We start from the raw sequence: 24911 nt of genomic DNA, 5'->3' as shown, positions 1-24911 counted from the left end.
CAGGGGATGGTGGGGAAATGAAACTTGGTCAGGATTCAGGAAGGACATTAACAATGATGGTGAAAGGGTCGGGGTAGAAAAGAAGGAAAGGGAGTTTTGTCTGTTTAGTTTCTGAGCCCAGTAAGGAAAACAAACAAACAGGGTTTGGCTGCTGTGGGAGGGATCACACACAGTTCCATGGAGGGATGACTTGCCCAGGACAGTCTATCAGGGATGGCTGGCTGCCTCCTCTGTTAAGAGGCCTGATCCTCCCTCCTTCAGGCCCCCCAGTTCTTTGTTGAGGCTGCAATTACGGTTTGACCACCTGCCTCTGCTCTGGCCACTGGGATTCTCAAAGGAGGTAGGCGATGTGTCTTAATCATTTCATCACCCCCCAGTGCCTATCACAGTGACCATCACAGGACAGGTACTCAAAAAGTGCTGTTACGAAGAGGGAAAAGGAAGACCATCATGCCCAAGCCCTGCATTCCCTCCAAGTTCATTAACCAGAGGACGGGACCTGAGCCAGAAATCTATGGAATTGTTCCTGGAAAGCAAGATATCTGAGAGCATCAGAACCTGACAAGAGAACTCAGGAAATTTAAATGGCCAGCTACAGATGACTGAGTGTAAAGGCCATGAAGTCACAGCCATATGTTTTGTCAGAGTCATGCACCCTAGCACACAGCCTGAATGAAGAAATGGACAAATAAGTAACCATTTATAAATGAGAGAGCCATTTTGGAGGAAGGGTCAAGAAAGGTAGGAGGCGGAAATAAAGAAGACTAAGACAGGAGCAAGACAGACACAAGCTGCTGGGACCCCTCCCCATCCTGGTAGGCCACACCTTTTGGAGGAGTTATTAGGACAATCCAGGTCCACTTCCAGCTGAACCACTGGTGAACTCCTGCAGACTCCCTAGTGCTGCAGCCATGTTGCAAAGTCCAAGAGCTGGCTGTGGTCAGCCCTTGTCAGAGGTCACTACTGGCTACTGAGAAAACATGACTGTGAAGAGACCATCAGCTGTGTGTGCACACTCCACAAATGACAGGTAAGCACACTGGACAGAGCATGTACTAGTAAGACTGGAGAAGTTAGCTGAACTCTGAGGAAACAGGATCACAGCTATGGGCCAGCCATACTACTCCTGACCCAGCCAGAAGTACTGAAAATGAGGCTTCTAGATCATGAGGAGCCAGCTGAGAGGTATGGATGGATCATCACAGAGCCAACACCACTCAGCACAAACCACGCACCCTGGAAACTGTGGGTCAGCTAGTCCTGGCTCTGGAGAAAGGATAGCATCTGCTCAGATGCCTTCAGTGACTTCTGTCCATACCCACCCAACCACAGGGAACAAAGCTCTGGCAAAATTATGTCATGGAACAGGTGTGTGTCCAAATCCCATCTGGAGTTGGGTAATGCTGGGTAACCTGGAATGATCACTTACCTGCTCTGTACCTCAGTTTCCCCAAACATAAATGGAGATGATAATGCACATCTTCCCAAGGAGAATGTAAGAAAATATATGGTGACGGAAGGAGATCAGACTTTGGGTAGTGAGCACACAATGCAATATACAGATGATGTATCATGCAGCTGTATACCTGAAACTTATGTTATTAACCAATGTCACCCAATAAATTTAATTTTTTCAAAAAATAAAGAAAATAGAGATGAAAGGTTGTGAATGTAATACACATAGCACATGTCTGAAAATGTTCAATGAACTGAGGTATTTATTATAAATAACAGTAATTACTATACTAAATATGGTCCCAGTCCCCATCTAATTAATAATGTAGTTGAACAGAGAAAGATAAAAGGTAACACATAATCAATACAAGATGTTCTGTGGCTCAAAATCAAAGGGTAAACACTGGCAGCTCCTCCTCCTCAGCTTCTTTCTCAGTCAGAGACCCTCAGTTCTGGACCCCTTCTCCTCTGCCCAACAATCCTACATTTGACCATCCCTTCCAGTGCCATGCACATGCTGATGACACCTAAATGGTCACCTGGGCCTGACCTGTCTTCTAAGCCCCAAGCACGCATATCCAACTCCTACTTGGCATCCCCACTTGGCTGTCTTAGAGGCAGCTCCAATTTCCCATGCCCCAGAGGGACTGACCTTGCCCCAGCCCTCCCCCCCATCATGGCAGTGCCCTCCCCTTAGCAATAAACAGCCTAAGCATCCATCCCATTGCTTACACCACAAACCCAAGATCCACCCTTAACTCCCAGTTGTCACTTGCCCCACCTCCAACCAAACACAAGTCCTGTCTAATAAGCTGCGTTCCACTTGTCACAGGCTCTGCTATAGTCCAGTCCTACATCATCTCTCACCTGTCTCCTGCAGCAGCCTTCAACAGCTCTCATTCCCGCTCCTGCCCTCAGTTCACTGCACAGAGCAGCCGACACCATCTTCTCACTCATATTGCTCTCCTACTTTAATCCCATCAATATTTCCCTTTTTACTGAGATTATGATCGTGTGTGTGTGCATGTGTGTGTTTGCTATTCTACTTTTCTATTACAATTCAAATTCCTAAAACAACCTTGAAGGTTGGGCATGATTGGCCCCCGTTTACTTCTCCAGCCCCATTTCCAACTATTCTCTCATTATGCTCCAACCAGTGAACTCTTAGAGCTCTTTCTCTCCTCAGAGACTTTGTCCATGCTGTTCCCTCTGTCTGGAATGCTCTTCCACAACACATTGTCGTAGTTCTACTCATCCATGAGCTCTTGTAAATTCTTCAAAAATTCTCCTCTAGCGCTCACCAAGTAGCTCAGCTGGTAAGAGCATCGCCTCAGTACAACAAGGTTGTGGGTTTGATCCCTGGTCAGGGCACATACAAGAAACAACCAATAAATGCATAAATAAATGGAACAACAAATCGATGTTTCTCTCCCTCTCTCTGTTCCTCTCTCTCAAATCAAAACAAAAAAGAAAGATTTTTTTTTTAATTATCTTCTGGTTTTCTCACTGTCCCCTACAGTCTAAATGAAAGCCCCCCTCTCTATCAATTTATAGTCTCATAGTACCATCTGCCTCTCTCTCTCATAGCACTCATCCCAATTTGAAAGTACAGTTGACCCATGAACAAAATGGGTTTGAACCGTGTGTGTGCACTTATACATGGATTTTTTTCAATAAATACTATAAATGCATTTTCCTTATGATTTTCTTAATAACATTTCTTTTCTCTAGCTTACTTTATTGCAAGAATACAGTATATAATACATATAACATACAAAATATGTGTTAATAGACTGTTCATATTATCAGTAAGGCTTCCTATTAACAGTAGGATATTAGTACCTAAGTTTAGAGGGAGCAAAAAGTTACATGTAGATTTTCAACCATGCAGGGGATCTGCACCCCTAACCCCTCTGTTGTTCAAGAGTCAATTATACATGTTTACTTGAGTCACAATTTGTTGATTCTCCTAATAGACCATAAACCCCAAGGCAGCAAGACTAGGTCTGGTTCTCTCACTACTGTGAACCAGTGCAATGCCTGATCAGAAGCAGAGGCACCATGAATACCTGAACAAATGAATGGGAGGAGCTCAAGGGAGGGCGTGCATGCACCAGGCAGGTCAGTGTCATTAGGAAGGGCCTCATGAGCCTTCCAGTTGTACGGTCACCTCGGGCCTAAGGAACAAAGCCTCAGGTCGCCAATTACCTGTGTGATCTCTAGCTCCTCACCTACAAAACAAGAAGGTTGGACTAGCTGTTCTCTAAGGCTCCTTCTACCCATAAAATCACCACCCTGTGAAACAGGACCCAAATTGGCTCTTAGAAAATTGGTAGGACTGGACAGACAGAGGGCAGGAGGAAGTGCATCCTGGTAGGAAATGGCGAGGTAAAGCCAGAGTACCCAGGACATCTGGAGAGGACATGTCCACACACCCAGCCAAAAAAACTTCACAGAAAGTGAACGTGAAGGGAAGGTGACGTCGGAGCAGAGGTGACCCTCGATGCCAAGTAAGAACCAACACAGGTGCTTCCCTATGCCCTACTCTTCTCATCAGCCCCATCCCCCTCACCTGACTTGGCCAATACTCCCACCAAAATGGACCCACATGGAAGTCTTCCTCACCTCCTGGCCTTTGTACTTGCTGCTTCCTCTGCCTGGACTGCCTTTCCCCACATGTTCTGACTGGCTAACGTCCAAAGTCCAGGAAGCATCAGTATTGTTCTTACCTCTTCTGTGATGTCTGGGGAGGCACGTTGGGCCTTCTTATTGAAGCACCAACGCACCCTGAGCCCATCCCACCACAGTGCTGCCTGTTCACCGACCTCCCTGCCCCTGCCCCTGCCCCTGCCCCTGCCCCTGCCCCTGCCCCTGCCCCTGCCCCTGCCCCTGCCCCTGCCCCTGCCCCTGCCCCAAGACTGTGAGCTCTTTGAGAGCAAGGGCCATGTCCATCATCTTTGTACCACAGCACTTGACATAGCGCCTATCACATAGGAGCTCTTAAATCACCACCAACACATGAATGAAGCTGTGAGCGCCTTTGTGGGGGGTTTTATAAGAGGCTTTATGCAAAAAACAAGAACTGCCACTCCCAAAGCACAACAGTCTCCTCTGTTGACAGGATGAGAGGAAGCAGCAGAGGCAGAGCCCTGGAAGCACAGGATGGTAGCCCACCCAGTGAATCGCCCACCCTGGGCTCTTAGGCCCTTTTTTCCAGGAATGTCCCTGGAAACCAGCCCCATCTTTCATCCCAAGCCCAATCAGCAACCCTGTCAGGTCCCTAAAAAGGCCTAGTAAGTGTGCTGGACAGACAGGTATACCTTGCAGGCATGCACACACTGAGCCATCTGCACTTGGAAGACAGGGGAGAAAGCGGTATTTGTTATTAGTACTTATCAAGGAGGGCAGGTGGCTTTGGGAGAATAAGATAAGGCCAGACCTACGGGCACCAGGAAGTGTGATGTGCCTGGGGTTCGTTGCCACACACCAGTGGAAATTTACTGACCCAGCGAATCCAATATTCCTAAGCCACTCCATGGAGGGTGCTGACTGCCTCTGGGAACAGCAATCTCTGACCCAGCATCCAGCCAGCCTGTGAGGCCAGCTCTAGGACCTTTCGCTGGTTAAATATTTATTGCCTGCTGCCTCCCCTCTTCCCTCTCTCCCTTCACGGAACCTGGACCACTGCAGGAAAGAGCAGCATGTGCGTAGCACTTGGAGGTGCTCTAAAGAAGATGGAGCAGGGACAGTGCCCTGGATTCCACCTGCTCTGCAGGCACCAGGGGAAGGGAGCCTGTATAGAAAGAGAGTGAGATGCATAAGGAAGTGAGGGGAAGATGTACTGAGGCATCCTAATTGGGTAGACTTGGCTGTCTCAGGACTCACAGTCTCCTAATGCGTGAAGTCACTTGTGGTCCACTGGCCACTCTGTCAAGTGAGGCTGCAGCACTGGCCATGGTCCCATTCAGCATCTCTTCCTTCCATCCACTTCAAGCTGACCCATGTCCATGCAGCTAAGTTATTCAAGGTGCCCCCAGCTGAGAAGCAACTAGTCCTTCCCAAATCTGGAGGTACCTTTCTCCTCTAAAAGTAGGAGAAAGTGTCAGATGAAAATAGTCACAAAACACGCGCATTAGTCTGCTGTTTGGGCTAACAAAACTCTTCTTTCCAAAGTCTCTCCTGGGTTGCTCAGAAAGTCATCCCTGTTGTAACCCAACCATATTTCACTGACCTAAACTCCCTCAACACATGCCCAGAAAGCAGCCGGCAGCACAGGCGCCCCCTGAAAGCAGAAGCACAGTGCATCCTGTTGCATTCTCCCTCTCGTGAGCTCCAGCCCAACTCTTGCCACAGTCTACTGAACTGAGTCCCTGCCTCCAGTCCTTCTAATTCACCCTGCCATATGCTGCCACCACGACTGTCCCGAGAGAGAGCTCTGGATGTACCACTCTGCCCCTTTCACCAACTCAAAATTTTCACCAGCTCCCTAGAGTCTATACAAACTCTCCAACTTGACATTTAAGACCTTCTGCCCTGTGCTTGTTGGCCTTATTTCCCACAGTCCCTGATCTGTGCCCTATGCTCCCATAACCAGAGTCCCTCACTGTTGCCTAGACACATTCCCACTTTCCCGCTTCCATACTCTGCTCGCGCACTGCGCTCCACCCACAAGGGCTCCACTACCTATCTCTGTCTTTAGTAGATGGTTCAAGGCTCTCCTCAAATGCCATGTCCTCCATGGAGGATCCTCTGATCCTAAGGATTCCCCCAAACTAGGACACTCTTCTTATTCCAAAATTGATTTCATTCTGCCTTATGTCATGGTTGTTTGCATAAATGTCTTCCTATAAGGCTACCTGAAGCTCCTGAGGGGACAAACTCACCTGTGTTCCTCTTGCAGCAACCAGCCTAGCTTGATACGTGGTGAACACTTCAGAAATCCGACAGACAACTGAATCCCTCACACAATGCACACAGCCCTCAGGCCTCACCCCCGCCTTCACCATATGTACTCACCTCACCCATTTATTGGACACTCTTGACGCTGCCCTTGGCCCATCTGGCAGGCGCTCAACTTGCAAGATCACCACCATTTGTCCTTCCCTCTGGAGGCCCTCTCTGGGGTCCCCCAGCAGATTCAACCATCTCCTGAGCTCCAGGGGCTCAGATATCCAGCCTGGAGCTCAGAGAATGTGGCTGGGCTCCACGAGACCCAATGTGTCTGGGTGGATATGTGTCACTCATCCCTCAAGCTCCAGCCCCAAGAGGCACTTCCATAGCCCAGTCAGGCCCAATGCCAGGGCACACCTGTTCTTCCCCTCCCCCACACTGTTGCCAGAGGAAATGCCAGCCCGCAGCCTCGGCCACACAGACACAGCAGGGACAGGGACTAAGCATGGGCACTGCCCCTGAGCCTGACCATGAATGCATACTCCAGTCAGTGGCCCCATCTGCTCCTAAAAGGGCAGCACAAGGCAAAAACACTCATACTGCAGGGAGCCAGGCAGAATGAAAGGCTGGTCCCCAGTCTCAACTCTGACACTATCTGTGTGACCTGGACAAGAGGCTTACAGCTCTCTGAACACAGTATACTTTTTTTGAATGAATGAATGAATGAATGAGCACATTCCATTTCCTTATCTGTAAAACAGGGTTGGGTATGATTCTGAGGGACAGATAAGGCACTGACTGAGAAACTGCCACATCAAGGGGACAGTACTACACTTTAGAGACTTCATCCACACACTACAACCATCCATTACATTTCATATGAGCGTGATATAAAGACAAACAACACTTACACTGATTACTAATCACCAAAGGTCTCCTAAGCTCCTACTCTGTGCCCATGCTGGGCTCGCCACTGTGGATGGTACCAAGGAGCACTGGTCCCAAGGAGCTAATGGTCCATCTGGGAGAAGAGCGACAAAATAAAAGGGCAACAGGTGACAGAGTGCATGAACACATGCCAGAATGTGCAGCACAGACTGAGTGCTCAGGACTGGCTCAGGGAGGCCAGTCCTGACTGGATCGGGGAAGGCTTCTTGGAGAAGGCAGGATGCATGCTAGGCTGTCCTCCTAATAGAGGAGGGCAGAGGCGAGGGGCTTCAGGTGCCTGAACACTGTGAACAAAGATGTGTTTGTTGTGAGTCTTACAGCTTGTTCAAGGGGCTTTCATACTTATGATCACATGGGACCTTCACCACACTCCTGCATGATACACAGGCAGGAAAGTCATCCCAGTTTATACATGAGGAAACTAAGGACCAAAGAGAGGAGAGGACATGTCTAAGCTAATCAGCAGCAGAGCTGGTTCTGGAACCTATGGCTCCTGACTTCCAAACCAGAGATCTTGCCTTACACCAAGGAGTTTTAACTGGGCCCAGTGCTGGCCCTGCTTTTATGTACACAGCTGACCCCTACTTTGGCCTGAATATGGAGATCCTACATGTGCAGAGGGAGGCAAAGGAAAGGGGAAAAGTGAGGTGAGGGAGTGTTCATGCATCAGGATGACTCATCCAGGAACAACAGAGAGACCCCATGTCACCCCACCATGGGACAAGCCCCGTCAGTCCTGGGGACACACCAGCAGCTCCTCACATCAACCTGAATCACGCCCTCAGCCAACATGTCCCCTGTGCTCTTTTTGACTTCATATAGCATGAACACAGGAGCTTTGCCAAATGAAAGCAAGCAGAGGTCCTGCCCTCCAAAACCACAGCCCGGGTATAGTAGGGATCACAAACCAGTGTTGAGCAGGTAAATGTTTAACAACCAGCTCTCCAGGGGGAAAAGCCAGCACTTCCAGCACTTTACAATTTCCATGGTGTAAATATGCCCACTATGGCCAGCTGCAAGCTACCAATGGCTTAACAACCAGCTGACAAATTTTCTGATTATTTACTAATAGGCTCTCAAGAGCCACTGGCTCCAGCAAACCACTCTAACAGCCCAGATCCCATCCCGGCAGAGGAAACCAAGGCACAGAGAAGAAACCCAGCACCATCCTGCCCCTCCTCGCAAGGAGAAAAGGTCTGGGAATAGGAATGAAGGCTGAACAAGTCATAGGGAAAGGATGGGGTCCCCACAGGCAGCCTAAGAACAGGAGAAAGACAACTGAAATTAGCTCCTGTGTTACGGTGACCCTATAATGTAAGTCAGATCAGGTTACTGCTCTGCTCAGAACCCTCTAATGGCTTCCTATCTCTCTCTGAGTAAGAGACAAAGTTCGTATAAGTATTTGCACAATACACACACACACACATACACTACTCACTCTCTCCACTCTGGCCATACTGTCCTTGCTGTTTCTTACAGCACAGCCTTTATGCTGGGTGTTCCCTCTACTGGAACATTCTTCCCCTAGATCTCTGCATTGCTAACTATCTCATCTCCTTTACACTTTCAGTCAAATGCCACCTTCTCAATGAGAACTTCCCTACCCACCCATTCAAAGTGGTACCTCCCCCAGCACACTCAATCTCTCCTACCCTGTCACGTTTTTACTAACTGTTTATCATCGCTCTCCACCAGAACAAAGCTTCACGAGGGCAGGGATTTGGGTACGTTTCATTCATTGCTATATCTCCACAGTAAAAACATAGCTTTACATATTGTAGGTACTCAATAAATACTTGTTAATGAATGAACTCCTGGAGGAGGTCTCTGCCAAATCCTCTAGGTGCCATCCTGGCCTCCCAAGAGGAGGCAGCTGGGGAATGGAGGAGCCAGTGTTTAGTGTTCACCGGGCCGGGACTCAGGATGCCTGTGTTCTCACCCTGGCCCTGCCACCTGTGACCTGGCAGAGACGCACCTTCCACCCCACCTCTACACCTCATCTTCTCTCTTCATTGAAGTTGAATGGGATACTACATGTCTAACCCTAGGCAGTAATAAGGGCCAGGGCTAGGGCCAAACAGGACACCCAGTTTGATGGCCTGAGTGCTGCAGTGGGAGCGCTGAGGTCAGATTTGAGGCGTTCCCTTAAAGTTCTTAGGAAAGACAAGCTCTTTCTCCTCTGCACCAGCCATATCTGAGCCCCTCCCCACACCAACCCCTATCCTCCAGCCCGAGCCTAGAAGAAACCCCCAAAGAATGCTCTCCAACCCAGTGGTTAGATCCAGCGGAGCCCCAAGTCCAAGCAGCTGCCCCATCATGCCTCAGGCGGGCTCCCCACATGCTAAACAGCCAGCTCATACTGCTATTTTAAGCTCTGTGGACCCAGCTGTAGCACGTAGCCACAGCGGGCTGGCGGCCCAGGTTGGAGGTAGAAGCTAACTCACTAAGAGCGCTGACCTGGGGAGCTCCAAAAGGGAGAAAGGGAGGGGGGTCATCATCCGGAATTACAGTCCTTCTCTGGAAGGAATGGAAACCCCCAGTGTGCACCCTCAAATCCACCAGCCATGGGAAAGTGAGTCAAGAGCTGCATTGGGCACACCCAGATTCCATTTCTGAATGTTTCCAGATCAAAATCACTCCTAGCCCCACCCTGCCAACCCCCAGAAATGCCAACAAAACTAGAGCTAGCACAGTAACCACCTTCCAGACAATATGAGGCAGACAAAAGTGCAGATTGAAGAGAGGAGTTAACCCTCTATTACCTGAGAACAGCTTATCCACTGAGCCCTTCTCCAACTCCTCTCTTCCACCCCAGACTCCCCTCTGTGACTCTGCACAGTGCTTAGGGACACAGCCACACTCAACAAATACTTGCTGATTAAATGATTGTTTCTAAATGTATTCTAAAGCCAAATATGATGAAAGTGGTGTTGGGACAACCTATCTTGATTATTAAGATCAGTATCATCATTACTGTATACATTCACTCTTTCTGACCTCATTGGGCACCAAAACTAAGAATAAAAACCATAGAACCAAGGAACCAATAAGAGTTTAGTAACAAAATAGGGATGTCAGACACTGCAGCCCTTCCAAGGAGGAATTTCTTCCTGCCATTACCCAGCTCCATGAGGACAGTCATATTGTGTTCCTGGGAAGTGTGTCCCCTGAAGTTGTGCAACTGACTCCTGCTCCAACCTATCCTCCTTCAAAAGATGCCCACCAACCAGGAGCTGGCTTAAGAAGCAATACACAGAAAACAAACTCTGGGTGCAAGCGATTTCCACTCCCAACTTCACACTGCAGGACATCAGCAAAACCACCCAGGGCAGGGCAGGGCAGGTCACACATGCCTGGGGCTCCCACAGCATCCTACAGCTCTAATTGCTCAGTTTAAGCCACATCAGCACCAGGGAATGAGGAAAGGAGATCCAGAAGGTGCTGTAATTAGGAAGCTCTGGGACCCCTCTCCTTGTTACTCGCCTGTCTCAAGACTGAACCAGCCACCCACACCTTAAAGAAATAGATTCACCACATGGATTGTGGGAGGGAGAGAAATTCCTTGAAACTTTTGTTGGAGGAAGATCCCCAAAGTTATGGGTCTCCAGAGATCATTTGGCCCACTTTTCTCCTCCCCTCGCCTTCCCTAGCTTCAGTCAATCCAGGAACTCTTCTGTATTTATCTACTATAAGTGTAAAAGCAATGACAGCAGCCTTCATTTATAGGAAAATGTATACTGATCAAAGGGATTTTACAGAAGTGACCCTTACAAAAGTCCTAGAAAGTAACTGTAGCAGATATCATTGTATCGAAGGTGAAGTGACTTGTACCAAGGCCAATCACTTAGTGGGCCAGATCCAGGTCTTCAGACCTCCACTCCAGTCCAGTGCTCTTTCCAAATGCTGAATTCCTTTGAAAACAGCATTTCTCTCACTGTGGTTCCCAAGCCACCTACTTTCCATCCTTGGGTGTTTGGTACCAAATGCAAATTCCTGAGCCAGCTCTGGCCTTATCGAGTTAGCATTTCTTGAGGCAGGGCTGAGATACCTCCTCTGTTAATAAATTCTAAAACGTGCTATAATTTGAGGGCCCCTGCTGAGAAGGTTGTTGATTGGATCTAAATGGCTCTTCCTTGTACTACCCAAGCAGCAACTCAAGTCCCACCTCCTCTAAAAAAATCTTCTAAAACCATAAGTTTTGGGGGTATAAGACCCGTGCTCCTCCTAAGGATACATCTGCACATAATCTCCAAAGTGACCCTGAGACATTTCTGTCAGTAATCTGAAGTCACACCAGCCAGGAGACAATACTGGCCCAAATCTCTCCTCTCCAGCAAGGACATGTCTGCCAAGCCTATACTCACAGACATGTCCCATGAAGAAGGATGTGTTGGGGAGAAAGGGAAGGGAGAGCAGAATGAGAGGCCTGGGTTGTTCCAGGGCTGCTTTTCTCTCCCTCTTGCATGTGTCATCAACAATACATAGCTCTGTCTGTGACTTCATTTTCAGATATCCCCTCACCCCAGCAAAACTGATGAAGCCCACACCCAGTGTTCCCTGCATCAGCCTCAAGACAGCTTTCAGCTGTCCGTGGTCATCTGTGCTGACCCTGTAGCCACCATTCTGTCTTGGACTCGGCTGCCGCCTGGCAGTTCCAGCCCCAGGGGGGACTGTGCAACCTGGCTCAGCTCTCCACCAGCCTGCTCCAATTCTAGGCTTCAATTAGCATCCCCTCCCTGGTATGGAGTCTCCTTGGGCTGATGGCCCAGTTACAGATCGCCCCTCCTGGTCCTTCCCCCAAACACCCTCCCTCCTGCCCTTCCCCCTCACTGCCCCTATCACTCGGTCTCACTGACTCAGCCTGGACAGCCCAACTGGTCAAGTCTCATCTTTGCAAATGTACTGTCAACTGCAAGAGAGCAGAATCAGAATCCTACTGCATACCCTCAGCATCTACCACATCATAGTCATGTGCCAGTGACTCAATAGGCACTTGTTGAATGAACAGGGTCCAAAAATCTAGCTAAGCCAATTCTTCCGGTGGTATCTAGTGTGAACAATAAAAGGGAAAGGAGGGAGAAGAAAATCACAAGGAGACAGAAAAAAAAAGAGAGAGAAGAGTTCAATCAAGGCAATCAGCTCAAAGGGCCACAGCCCAAAGAAAGAGAGCCTAGTGGGTGTGCTAACAGCTCCCTACCCACCTCCAACACCCAAGGCCCCCACCCTCAGTCAGTAATCAGAACTGGCAAATTAACAGTTTCCTCATTCCATCAGCAGAGCATCTCCCAAGCAGAAAACCTGTCTGATCTGGGTGAATTAGTTGAGTAATTAACTTCCCTAATCTGCTCCCTCCCAGCCCACCTTTCAGAGAGGGATGGCAGCACCCAAGGGAGGGCTGGCAAGGGGCTGGCAGAGAAAGAGGAATCCTGCAGCCTTCTCCACAAACCCAAGTTGCCAGAAATTCCAGCCTATCCCACATCACACACAGCACCCCAAATAGTTCAAAGCCCCCTCCTGGCCCTCCAGGACAAACAGACCTCTGACACACGAAGCACCACCCACATTCTCACTGAGAGTGGCACCACCTCTCAGTCAGCTTATACACTGGCTGTGGTTCCAGTTTTGAACTCAGGCAGTCTGTCAGATACGGCAAAGGGTGGGGAGGAGCAGGTGAAATGAATCTGGGCAAAAGACTAACAGGAATCATAGAAGGCACAGCTGCTGGAAAGGGCTGAGAGGCAGAGTGGGGCAGTAGGAAGGGCATATGGGATGAGGTCAGAAGACCCAGGATTGAGTCAGTGTTCTGTCTCTTAGAGACTGTCCCTTAGGGACTTAACCTCTTTGAGCTGCAGTTTCCCTCCTTCCAGGGCTGCCCTAGGGTTCATGACCCCACTAAGCGGTACTCCCTTATGTCCAGTCTCCTCCCCTCTGTGGAAATGTCCCAGGGAGGATCCTACACAAGCTGCTGTCTACACTCTGCTTGAACACTGCCCAGGCCAGTAGTTCACCAGCTTTATCATTTTGCAGAGCTAACTACCATAAAGCCCTGCCTTAATCTGAGCCCACCTGCCTGCCTTTACGTTCTACCTTACAGATGTGAGGTAGGGAGACACTGGCCATGAAATCAGTCACATCAATATCAAATTCCAGCTTTGACCCTTGATACATTACTTAACTGCCTGTGCCTCAGTTTCCTCATCTGAATTATGAGTACAATAAATGCCTAACGACCCATAGAGTTAATGATCTATGTGCAGTGCCTGATTTGGCGCCTGGCACACACTACACTTAATAAATAGTAGATAATATTTCTTTTAATTATCGTTATCATCATTATTCTGGCTAATAGAATTAGTTCTTCCCTGTGGAGCAATAAAGCAGGAGCCTGATTCCTCTCCCAGTGCCAGTTGTTCACAGTAAGAAGACAGTTTCAAGTGACCCTGAGCCTTCTTTTCCCCAAGTAAAGCATCCTCACTTCTTGTCACTGTTACTCATACAGCAAACTGCAGACCTGCTGCCACATGCCCACTCTGCTCCTTGCCTTTCCTAGTGTGCCAATGTGCTCCCTACAATGCAGGCCCTGAACTCCTACATTTGAATAGTGCAGTACTTCCAAGAACCTGGTACACAGTAGGTGCACAGAAACATCTGGTGACAGAGTATTTCAACAAATGGGCTGCACACTCTACTTCATGGAATCTGGAAATTACCAATAGCAATAGACTGTGGCATCTCTTGCTCTGGATGCCCTCTGTTCCTGTCCACCCTGCTGGGCATGAAACTCCCTCAAACTGTGCGTCAGACCATGCTCACAGAAGGCAGCCCTGGGTAGCACCCGGACCTGCCTGGGTCTCACATCAAGCATTTTAAGGCAGAGCCCCCCTCCCTCCCACTTCACTATTCCTGCAGTTTTCTAAATCTAAGTATAGGACTCCAGTATAAGGGGCAACTGTAAAAATTTGCCCATACCCTTCACCTTGTTGGTTTTATTTCATTGTTACAGCACATTTTTGATTTAAAGTCTCGATTCTATTATCCAGCATATTCTTAAATTATTTCTCTCAACTTTCAGATTACAGAACTTTTGCACTAAAATTGATGTTAGAGATTACCAAATTCAATGCCTTCCATATCTAAACGAGGAAACTGAGGCCCACAGTAGTAAAGTAACTTGCCCAAGTATACTTGTAATTTTGTGTCAAAACTGAGATTTGAGCCCTGGATCCTTCCTTTCGACACAGATTACTAATAGTAATGCTATAAAACTTCTGAGTACTTATCCTTGTGCCAGGACTTATCTATTCTCTCCAATCCTCATAACACCTTGCAAGATAAACATTCCCATGTGACAGATGAGAAAGCTTAGGTAACCCCTCCTGGACCACACAGACCAATGGTAGGTCCAGAATCAGCTCTAACTTCCTCCAAAACCCCTGCTTAAGGCCCCTGAGCATCAGGACATCTCCAACCAGATGTCCGTAAGAAACACAAACCAATGGGCTTAAACCTAAATTTAACTTCCCTTCCCTACCCTATACCTCCTTGTTCCTCTTTTGGTATTTGCTACACTGTTCATAGCATCACCACCAACCTAGTCACTTAAACTGGAAACCTAGAGAGATTCCTCAGACTCTTTCTGTTACTTTACCTCTTTACCCCACAGATTTGAGCACGCCCCACTCCCTAGAACTCATCCCCCTTCTTCCTTCATGCATTCCCTTGTCAAGGCTTCTCACCCTATCTCCTCCTTAAGAAACCCACAAGACTGCTTACTACAAAAACCTCCCAGCTGGTTTCTTTCCCCAGCCCCTCTCCATTTCCTGAACACACTTACACTAGCCCTCACAATCATCTTTCTAAAATAAATTGATCTTATGTTGCCCCAACTTAAGAACTTTGTTGACTATTCCAGATTTCTTTGAAGAGCATACCAGTTTCTTCACTGCAACCTGACAGGCCCTTCCACTCAAACTCCTGTGCATCCTTAAGACCCAACACAAACCTTATCTTGGCCTTGTCTGGCTCCTGCCCTCTGGACTTTCCAAAGTCAGTCTTTCTGATTTAGCCTTTGCAAGTCCCTCTACTGCAGCACTTCTCACACTGCATTTTCTTTGTGAGTCTTTTGCTCCTTTTCATAGTGAGCTCCCTGAGGGCAGAAAGGTGACATCTCTGAATCCTCAGCTTCAATTCATAAATTTGCTAATTTATTCAATGTGCTAGTTTACTCAATCTTGAAAACACTCAATGAAAGATGCTGAGTAAATTAGGAAATTCACAAATCAGGGCTCTGTTTATGATTTTATTATAAAAAGAATCCTCTGTTAAGTAAAACCCTGTGTCCTGAGTTAAGATCAAATCTATTTTAGAAAGATGGTGTTAAAATACTGACTTATAGTGGCCCTTATTAAAAGATGCATGAAATCCAAGTTTCCTGGTTGAAGGGCACTTACTGGTTAATAGGCATGAAAATAAAGAAAAGAAAAATCCAATTTCAAGAAATAAAGGATCTGAGCTATAGTAGATTTGTGGTTATGACCCAAATGAATTAGTTTGCTAATTGTTTCCATTTGCTTTAATCTATGACAACTCCCAGATTAGAGCTTTTCAAACTGCAGGTCATTACTCATTAGTGGGTTATAGAAATCAGTTCAGTGGGTCAGAAAGAGTATTTTTAAAAATTAAAACAAAACAGAAAATACCAGAATGTATCTCACACAGTAATTTCATGAAACATATTTTTGGGGTGTAGCACACGTACACACACACACACACACACACACACGTGCCTATACTGAATCAGAAAGTTTGAGAAACATGCTTTGATGGTGACATACATGTACAGCCCATATAAGTCTCAGAACATGGTTGCCTGCCCATGAGAATACACATTTTCTAGGCATGAAATTCAAAGCTGGTTACTTTCTGCAGGGGGCCATACCTGGCCAGGAAAGTTTACCCAGCTGCAAAAAATAGACTTGGTTTCACCCTCCACGATGAAAATGTGCTTAAAGGATGCCAAAAAGTTACATGTACTGTGAGAAGAGACAGAGCAAGTCTTGTCACTGTGAAAATTTGTCCCTGAGTCATTTGATCCAGCAACTTCATCTGCTGGGCAGAACTCTGACTGGAAATGTGGACTTAAGGTGTTTTTCTGCAAAATGGGGAGAACAGTGCCCACCGCATGCTGAAGCAAAATCTTGAATGGACAACACATAATATGGACTCCTTATTTGTGTATTCATCTCTTGATTGTTGAAACAAATCAAAGTTGGTTTAAAAAAATGCATGAAGTTAACTCAGCACAGAACTATACCTTCCTTACCCATTAAACTAGGGAAAACCAATTTTAAATTGAGCCAATATTTTATCCATTACAAATTCTACTCAGCTGTCTGCCTCATGTGTCTAAAGTAGACACCACCTCCCACTGGTTCTCCAAACAGAAGGAAAACATCATGCCCGCACGCGTTTAAAGTCTCTGTGGAGAGGATGATGGTCTCATGTCCTGTTTCACTTAAGACAGAATAAGAGGAATGGGCTTAAAATGCAAGGAAGCCTATAGAAGAGAGCTATTAAGGACAGGGACAGGTGACTGAAGCAGGTGCTAGCTACCATCCTGGGCCGGTTGAGCCCGCCCCACCTGGAGTCCGAGCAAGCCATATGTAGGGGTGTGCAATGCAATCAGCATGGAAGCAGCACAGGCCCTTCCTTCCTATATGACTTTGAGAGGTGCCTTCCTGTCTGCGGCATCCATGGTTCCAGCATGAGGCGGGATGGTGACTGTGAGGTTGCCACAAACAATTGACCATCCCCCTGGGCCCCACAGCCTATTTCCAGCTCCTGATAGTTCCTGTCTAATGTCAAAGTCAACTGAGGAATCTAGGGCATCCTGGGCCCAGCATTGTTCAAATCACACATTCCTCTTCATAAAAAGCTACTGAATAACTCTCATTCCTCCAGCCTCCCAGGAGAAACCACATCAGAGAACGAGCAACCAGATCCCTGTGTGTGATGGGAACAAAGGGGACAGGCGGGAGCCTTAGGATGTCTCCACCACTTTCCATCAGATCCCCTGAAGCAGATACACAGACCTGCCCAGAGAGCTCACCTACCCCTTCCCAAAGGCTGACCCCATCTACAACCACAGCAGCCAAGAGCAGCTGTGAGTGGCCAGAGCCCCACCTGCACCCTTGGCTCAGACACGTGGCTTTTGAAGTGTCAGTGCTGCTACACCACCTATCTCCCTGACTTTTTGTGAAAAATCACAACTAAACTCTCAGGGAAGGGAAGAAGATTGGTGATGTTTGTTGAGAACACAAGTGTCAGGCGCTGGGCTTAGCACTGGGGTCAAAAACCTCTTGATCTCTGTGAGTAACCAGCTACGCTGAGGACAGAAATACAAATGGAAAAAAAACACAGAACAAATATGCGAATATTCTAGGGAGGGATAAGAAAAGGCCTGGGAGAAAAGGGGGAAAGGTCAGGGGAAAAGATAAGAAAGATGAAGGGAAAGAAGTCTGTGGTGGGGAGAAGCTGACACTGTCCTCCTCCCCCAATAGCACTAAATGAAAACACCACTGTCCTGTGTCCCACAGCACTACGCCACCCACTGAAAGAAGTCAAGCAAAATGTAAGACTTGCTTTCAGCCCTCAAGGAGCTTACAGTCTGCCTGGAAACCAATCAAAGAGCAAGACCCCTTCCTGAGGCAGAGCTCACAGGATGCCCACACTCTCAGCCCATCCTTCGCACCAACCACATTTCTGACCAGTGATGCTATGTGAATAACTTCTGTGATGACAAATTCCACTACATTGTGTCTTACTTGGGAACACTACACATCTTGGAAATACAAATTAAAATGGCTAAGCTATCACTGTTTACCTATCAGGTTAGAAAAATTATACACACACACACACTCACACACACATTTACACATGGCTACCCAATGCTAGCAAGAGCGTCTCTCCCAGTTCCCAACACCCTGGCCACCTCCCCACATCTCTCACTCACTGACTGACTCCTTGTTGGGCTCCCAGCCAGTCTCACCTCATCTCCAGGGCTCTCTTAGGAGACTGCGGGTACCTTCCTAACACTCAGTCCTGCTCATCTTACTCCTCTGTGGAAACACTACAATGGTTCCAGTTTCATGGAGCGATTCAAGAAAAGCTCTAGTGGGTCACTTGGGAAGATTGAGCAGGATTCAGTAGGGCCTAAAAGATGGAGAGTTGTTTGCCAGATGTGGGGTGGACTGGGACAGAGGGAATGATGTAAAGACGGGAGACCTGACGTAACTTTTCCTTGGGATTTTCTCTAACACTGACCTGTACCTTCTCGCCTTTGAGGAGATACCAGAATTAAGTCCAAGTCAACAAATGAAAAGGAAGTCTTAGTGGTAGTGAAGTTATTCAATTATTTAGTCTTCTTTTAACCAACTTTTTCATTGTGAATGCACTAAGAGACAAAATATTTTAATCAATCAATAGACACTGATTGAGTATTCTTACATATGTAAGAAGCTAGCAGGAGAAAGGCATATTACATAGAATTACAATCCACTGGTGTACACATAACTCAGGTAACAGATATGATGCCTATTTATACCAGCTGCTTGCACACGGAAGGAAGGACAAGCTTCCTCATGCCCTTGCACATTCTGTTCCCTGTGTGGAATGTACTCCCCTCTCTCGGCCACTCTCAGTTTTCTTTATGAAGCCTCTTCCTTCCCCACCCTGGCAAAATGTAACATTCTCTTCTTCACTCCCTGAGCCCCCTGCATTAAGACTCTCACTCTGCACATTGCTCTTTGAGTCTTGATGTTGAGATGGGGAGTACAAGAAGAACAGAAGGTGATTCTTGTTCACCTGGAATCCCAGAGCCTAGCACAGTGCCTGCCTCATCATAGGTGAAAATGAAAGAAGAAACAAGCTAACAAACACATGTACTCCAGGCAAAGAATGCCCACAGAGATGAAGGGAGACAAATCCCAAACCACTGGCTCCTAAGGTCCTCCGACGGCTCAAATGGACAGTGAGCATTCCAGGGAGAGGAAGGGAACAGGGTATAGGACTAAGTGGAGCCCTGGGAGCCAGCATGGGTCTGGTTAATACATAGTGTGCAAATTCCCAGAAATCAATGCTCACTTATAAAAAACTGCTGCTCAGAGTCACCCTCTCTGCTTGATTCCAGGGTCAGTGTTAAGTATCTTTCTATTTATAAAGCAACTCTCACTGCAGTGGTGCAATGTCGGCCCCATACCCGGCCACAGAGGTGGGGCAAAGTGGGACAGAAGGAGAGACTGAGGCCTCTACATAAGATGCCAGAAATGCCAGGAGGGCTTCTACCCCTGAGAGAGACTCTCTCCCCTTCACTAAGCCCCCTTCCTAGAGGGTCTCCTGACCAACCAGAAGGTGCTACTCTCTTCTTGGTTCCCATGACCCCAGTAGACAAGCAGGGCCTTTTGTGGTGAGTCTACTAAGTACTAAGGGAAATGAGCTCAGAGGAATAGGAAGTATGAGGAGCCTGGCTTTCTGAGTCCAAGCTTCTGACCTTCCTGGTGTCCACCAGTTCCCTATCTCCTGCCTTCTCCACGTCAATCACACTGGGTCATGGGGTTCCCACAGCTAGGCAAGCCCCTTGCCTGGGTGCTAGATAACCAGTTCCTTCTCTATCTACTCTATCTCCCCGCCCACCTCCAGGAGCCTTCACGGTCAAGGCCAAGAAAGACTGATGCCTCTCCTACTGTACTCCTAGGCTTCTCCCTCCAAATTCTGGTTTCAGGCTGAGGGACTGTCCTGCTCCCAGTCTCACACTTGGTAAGATGCCGCCCAGCTCTTAGGTCCCTCAGGACCAGCACATACAACACCCTTCACTTAGTAGGACTCATATCCACAGAGCACATGAGAAGTCAGAGGCTCATCCCAACACTTCACATCACACAGAGCACAAAGCCAGCAATGAAAGCCTCATGAGTGCTCCAGGCCACCCCCTCAGAAAATAAGGAAGGACAAATGAGAGTCAGGATAGAGAAGACCTCACCAGAGGCTCCTGAGGTCCTAGTCATGGGCTGTAACCAGACACCCTGAGGAGGGTCCTGTCCCCAAAACACACATACTTGTGAAAATGGACACAGAAACATCTCCATTTTCTAGCACACAGAATCGCAGAATGTCAGAATCAGAAGGCTGCCTAGGAGTCATTCAGGTGTACACCCTCTGTACAACTGGGGGGAAAAAAGAGCTTCTAGAACAGGGATGGGGAATGTCTGGTCCACAGGCTGCATACGGCCCATGAATTCACTTGGTCTGGCCCTGGAAGGCAACTGCAGGCAAGACTCAAAATTCAATAAATCTAGGAGCTCTTTTCATAGCTAATTTTTAAGTTGATAATTTTGTATGGCCGGCAAATGATGTTATAATTATCCAAATGTCCCTTAGCAGAAAAAAACGTTCCCCACCCCTGTTCTAGAGGGAAGAATTAACTCATCTAGGGTCATCTAGCAAAGCAGTAACAAAACCAATACAAAAACCTACCTCTCCTGACTCTGTGATCAGTGTCTTTTCCACTACACATTATTCACTCAACAAACATTCATTAGACAGAGATCTGTCATACACTGTACTTGGCACATGGGGAGGATTTAAGACATAGTTGGTCTCTTTTCAAGAAGATTAAAATTTAAGAAGAGGTAGAGACAGAAAGAGAGAGAGATGGAGGGAGAGATATATTAAATAAGAACTTTAAAACAAAACAAATCTTTTAAATAGCATATGAATACAACAAGTGGTCCAATACCAGTCAGGGCACAGAGAAGGAGGTGACTACTTCTGCACGGGGCACCTGTCTGAACCCACCAGGTGAGTAGGAGTCTGCCTGCCTAGCAGAGAGAAGAACGGGTATCCCAGAAGTGCTGGCAGAGGCCACTGTTCATTTGCTGAGCCCCTTCCGCCACAGAGCCAATAGGTGAGCACCATATCTTAGTCTCCATCAAATTTTGGCTAACACTGTTCACCCCACCCTGGTGATGCCCTGAGACCCCACCCCGCACAACTTGTGGGCTCACCCAAACCCTTTCCAGTGGTTTTTCCATACAAACGACCTGTCTTGGCTCATGCTTCAGACTTTCCTAAAATCTCTCAAAGGTTCTCAAACCCCAAACAACCAGCATCTGGCCTTGGTGTGCCCCAAACCTCTGCTAAGTGGCTCCAGGGCTGGCACTAGCCACGGCTGGCCTCGGTTTGCAGCTCAGCCTCTCCCAGGTACCTCCAAGCCCAGCACAATCTTCATATTGCTCTATAGCTCATGCCACGTGGCCCTGGGCAGGACATAAGCAGCAGCTGACCTTGGCCTACATATCCCAGGAGGCCCCAGAGCCAGCACATCTGGTAAAGAGCTTCAGACTATGCTGGAGCACCACCCAAACACCTCCAACAGCAACATACTCAAGGGGAAGACTCAGCAGGCACCAGAGCCCCACTGAAGTAAGTCTGGCTCCATGGGGTCAACCCCTGCAAAGTTGGTCCTCCACAGTGGTCGTGGCCAGTCCTCACAGCCAATCAGCGTGGGGATAAATCCCTCCCATTACTGTGCCAAGAGCTATCAAGGCTCAACTACAACAGGAGGGTGCACACAGCCCACACAGAGGGCGCACCTGGAGTGTCCAGCTCAGGTGACCAGGGAGGCTACACTGCTGGGCCCTACAGGACACCTACTACATAAGGCCACACTACCAAAAGTGGGAGATATAGCAGCTCTACCTAATACATAGAAACAAACACAGGGAGGCAGCCAATATCAGTAAACAAATAAGCATGTCCCAAATGAAAGAAGAGAACAAAACTCCAGAAAAAGAACTAAATAAAATGGAGACAAGCAATCTACCAGATGCAGAGTTCAAAACACTGGTAATAATGATGTTCAAAGAACTTAGAAGAAAAATAGGTAAACTTATTGAGAACTTCAACAGAGAGATAGGAAACATAAAAAAGAACCAGCCAGAAATGAAGAATACACTAAGTGAAATGAAGAATACATTGCAGGGAATCAGCAGTGTAGTAGATGAAGCAGAGGATCAAATGAGCGATTTAGAAGATAAAGAAGCAAAAAACACCCAATCGGAACAGCAAAAAAAAAAAAAAAACGAATTCAAAAAAATGAGGATTTTTTAAGGAGTTTCTGGGACAACTTCAAGCATATCAACATTCACATCATAGGGACACTGGAAGGAGAAGAGAAAGAGCAAGGAATTGAAGACCTCTGTGAAAAAATAATGATGGAAAACTTCCCTAACTTGGTAAAGGAAATAGACATATAAGTCCAGGAAGCACAAGAAGTCCCGAACAGGATGAACCCAAAGAGGCCCATACCAGGACACATCATAATTAAAATGCAAAAGATTAAAAACAAAGAGAGAATCTTAAAAGCAGCAAGAAAAAAGAAATTAGTTATCTACAAGGGAGGTCCCATAAGACCATCAGCTGATTTCTCAACAGAAGCTTCAAACAAAGAAGGACCCAGCAATTCTACTTCTGGGTTTTTATCCAAAGAAACCCAAAACACTAAAAGACATCTATATCCAGGCATTCTGGGTAAACTGTGCCCAAAATTTCAAGAACACATACATGTGCCAGCTCTTTCCTTCTGCCTCATTGCATCAGAGAAAGCAAGATTGGTTGCCAGCAGCTCTACTGGAATCATCGAAGAAAACTCGGCCAGGGTTCTCATTCTTGCAGGGTCTGTCCAAACCTGCAAGGTCTGATCTGGAAATATGGCCTCAAAATGTGCCACCAGTTTTTCCGTCAGTACACAAAGGATACTGACTTCATTGATTTGGACTAAGTGAACTTCTGTGAATGGGTCATTCAAGACATCTACCTTACCACAGAATGTTAGTCCTTTGTACGTAAAATTTTTTAAAAGCTTCAATTATAACTATTTTAATGTGAATGGAATAGTCACGTGATTATAGAAATATCCTTTATAAAAATTACTATTATCTTAGTGGATTCATCTTTAAAATATGTGGCATATTTTCCCCAGTTATATAAAAGTATTCATGCTGCAAAAAAAAGGAATAAAAGACATACATCTACATGTTCACTGCAGTATTACTTACAATAGCCAAGATATGGAAGCAACCTTAAGTGTCCACCAATAGATGAATGGGTAAAGAAGTGGCGCCTGATAGGGAACCACTGAAGTTAATCCACCCAGTTGCAGGAGTGTCCTCCAACAGAAAATGACTCAACCATAAAAAAGAATGAAATCTTGCTATCTGCAACAACACGGATGGGCCTAGAAGATGCTGTGCTGAGTGAAATAAGTCATACTGAGAAAGACAAATGCTATATGATTTCACTTATATGTAGACCTAAAAAACAAAATAAATGAACAAGCAGAAAAGAAACAGACTCACAGAGAACATTTTGATGGTTGCCAGATGGGAGGGGATTTGGGGATAAAAGGGTGAAAGAATTAAAAAGTATGAATTGGTAGTTACAGAAAAGTCATGGGGATGTAAAGTACAGCATAGGGAATATAGGTAATAATAGTGTAATAACTATGTATGGTGCCAGATGAGTGCTAGAATTACTGGAGTGGTCACTTCATAAGATATATGTGTCTTATAACTGGGTTGTACACCTGCAACTAATATAGTATTGTGTGCCAACTGTAATTAAATATAAAAAAATTATTTTTTTAAAAAAGATGATAAAAAGAGAGAGAATGAGTGTCCTGGTTCCAGGGAGAGCAAACAGCATGGATGACACTGAGACAGGAAGTCTGTGGTAGAATCAAGAAAGGGCAAGAAGGGCAGAGTGGTTGGAGTATACAGCCTGTGAGGCTATGGAGACAGGGCCACAGCCCTGTGTAAAGGGCTTGGAAGGCCACACGGAGCCTGATAGGGAACCACTGAAGTTAATCCACCCAGTTGCAGGAGTGTCCTCCAAGCACCAGGCACAGGTACCAGGTCAATAGGCATGGCCACTCTATTGGCAAAGGATGGCTTGGAGAGGTCTAGTTAGAAGGCTATTATAATGTTCAAGCTACTGTAACCTGAGCACCTGAACTGAGAAAGTATGATCGAGAGACAGAGTGCAGGTGGAGACAAGTGAACCTAGATGTGGAGGTCAAGAGAAAAAGCTGAGAATGACTCCCGAGTTTCTGGAAGGGGTGTGCTGGGATGGCTGATAACGTCCTTCACTGAGACTATCCTCTTCATTTAATAGACTCACCTGCCTTGTGCTGTTAGATATCTTTCATGCCCACATGCCTGAGACGCCTTTGTATTCCCCATGGGCTCAATTAATATCTGGGTTGATGATTACAAAGCAAGCGCAAGTCCAAAGCTGCAGAAAGCTTTACCAAGTGACAGTGCTGATGGATTGAGTACAAGAGTGGGTCACACATACTGGCCCACCTCAACACCTAACCCATCACCCATCTCACACCCTTCATTTGTACAAGAGGGCTGTACTGTCAGTGGCTCCTAACCAGGACTAGGCACTAGAAGCACTCACTGGCAGGAGCCAGGGAAGGGTCGTGGAAACATGAAATTCTACACTCACACCATGCTGATTCTGTGCACTAGGGTAGGACTTGGCAAGCTGCTTTTAAATTC

General features: G+C 46.9%; 1 protein-coding gene and 1 pseudogene across 1 annotated transcript in view; one reads left to right on the top strand and one right to left on the bottom strand.

The window, feature by feature from the left end:
- TSPAN9 (tetraspanin 9) overlaps positions 1–24911 on the bottom strand; it is a 191867-nt gene that overhangs the window by 86623 nt on the left and 80333 nt on the right. The gene's annotated exons all lie outside the window — the stretch shown is intronic.
- Positions 3836–23128, top strand: LOC107538865 (small ribosomal subunit protein uS14 pseudogene; annotated as a pseudogene).

Source organism: Miniopterus natalensis, chromosome 2 (assembly GCF_054644295.1).
Source record: "Miniopterus natalensis isolate mMinNat1 chromosome 2, mMinNat1.hap1, whole genome shotgun sequence".
Lineage (NCBI taxonomy): Eukaryota > Metazoa > Chordata > Mammalia > Chiroptera > Miniopteridae > Miniopterus > Miniopterus natalensis.
Note: the sequence above shows the minus strand (reverse complement) of the source record. Positions and strands in the feature narration are given on the sequence as shown.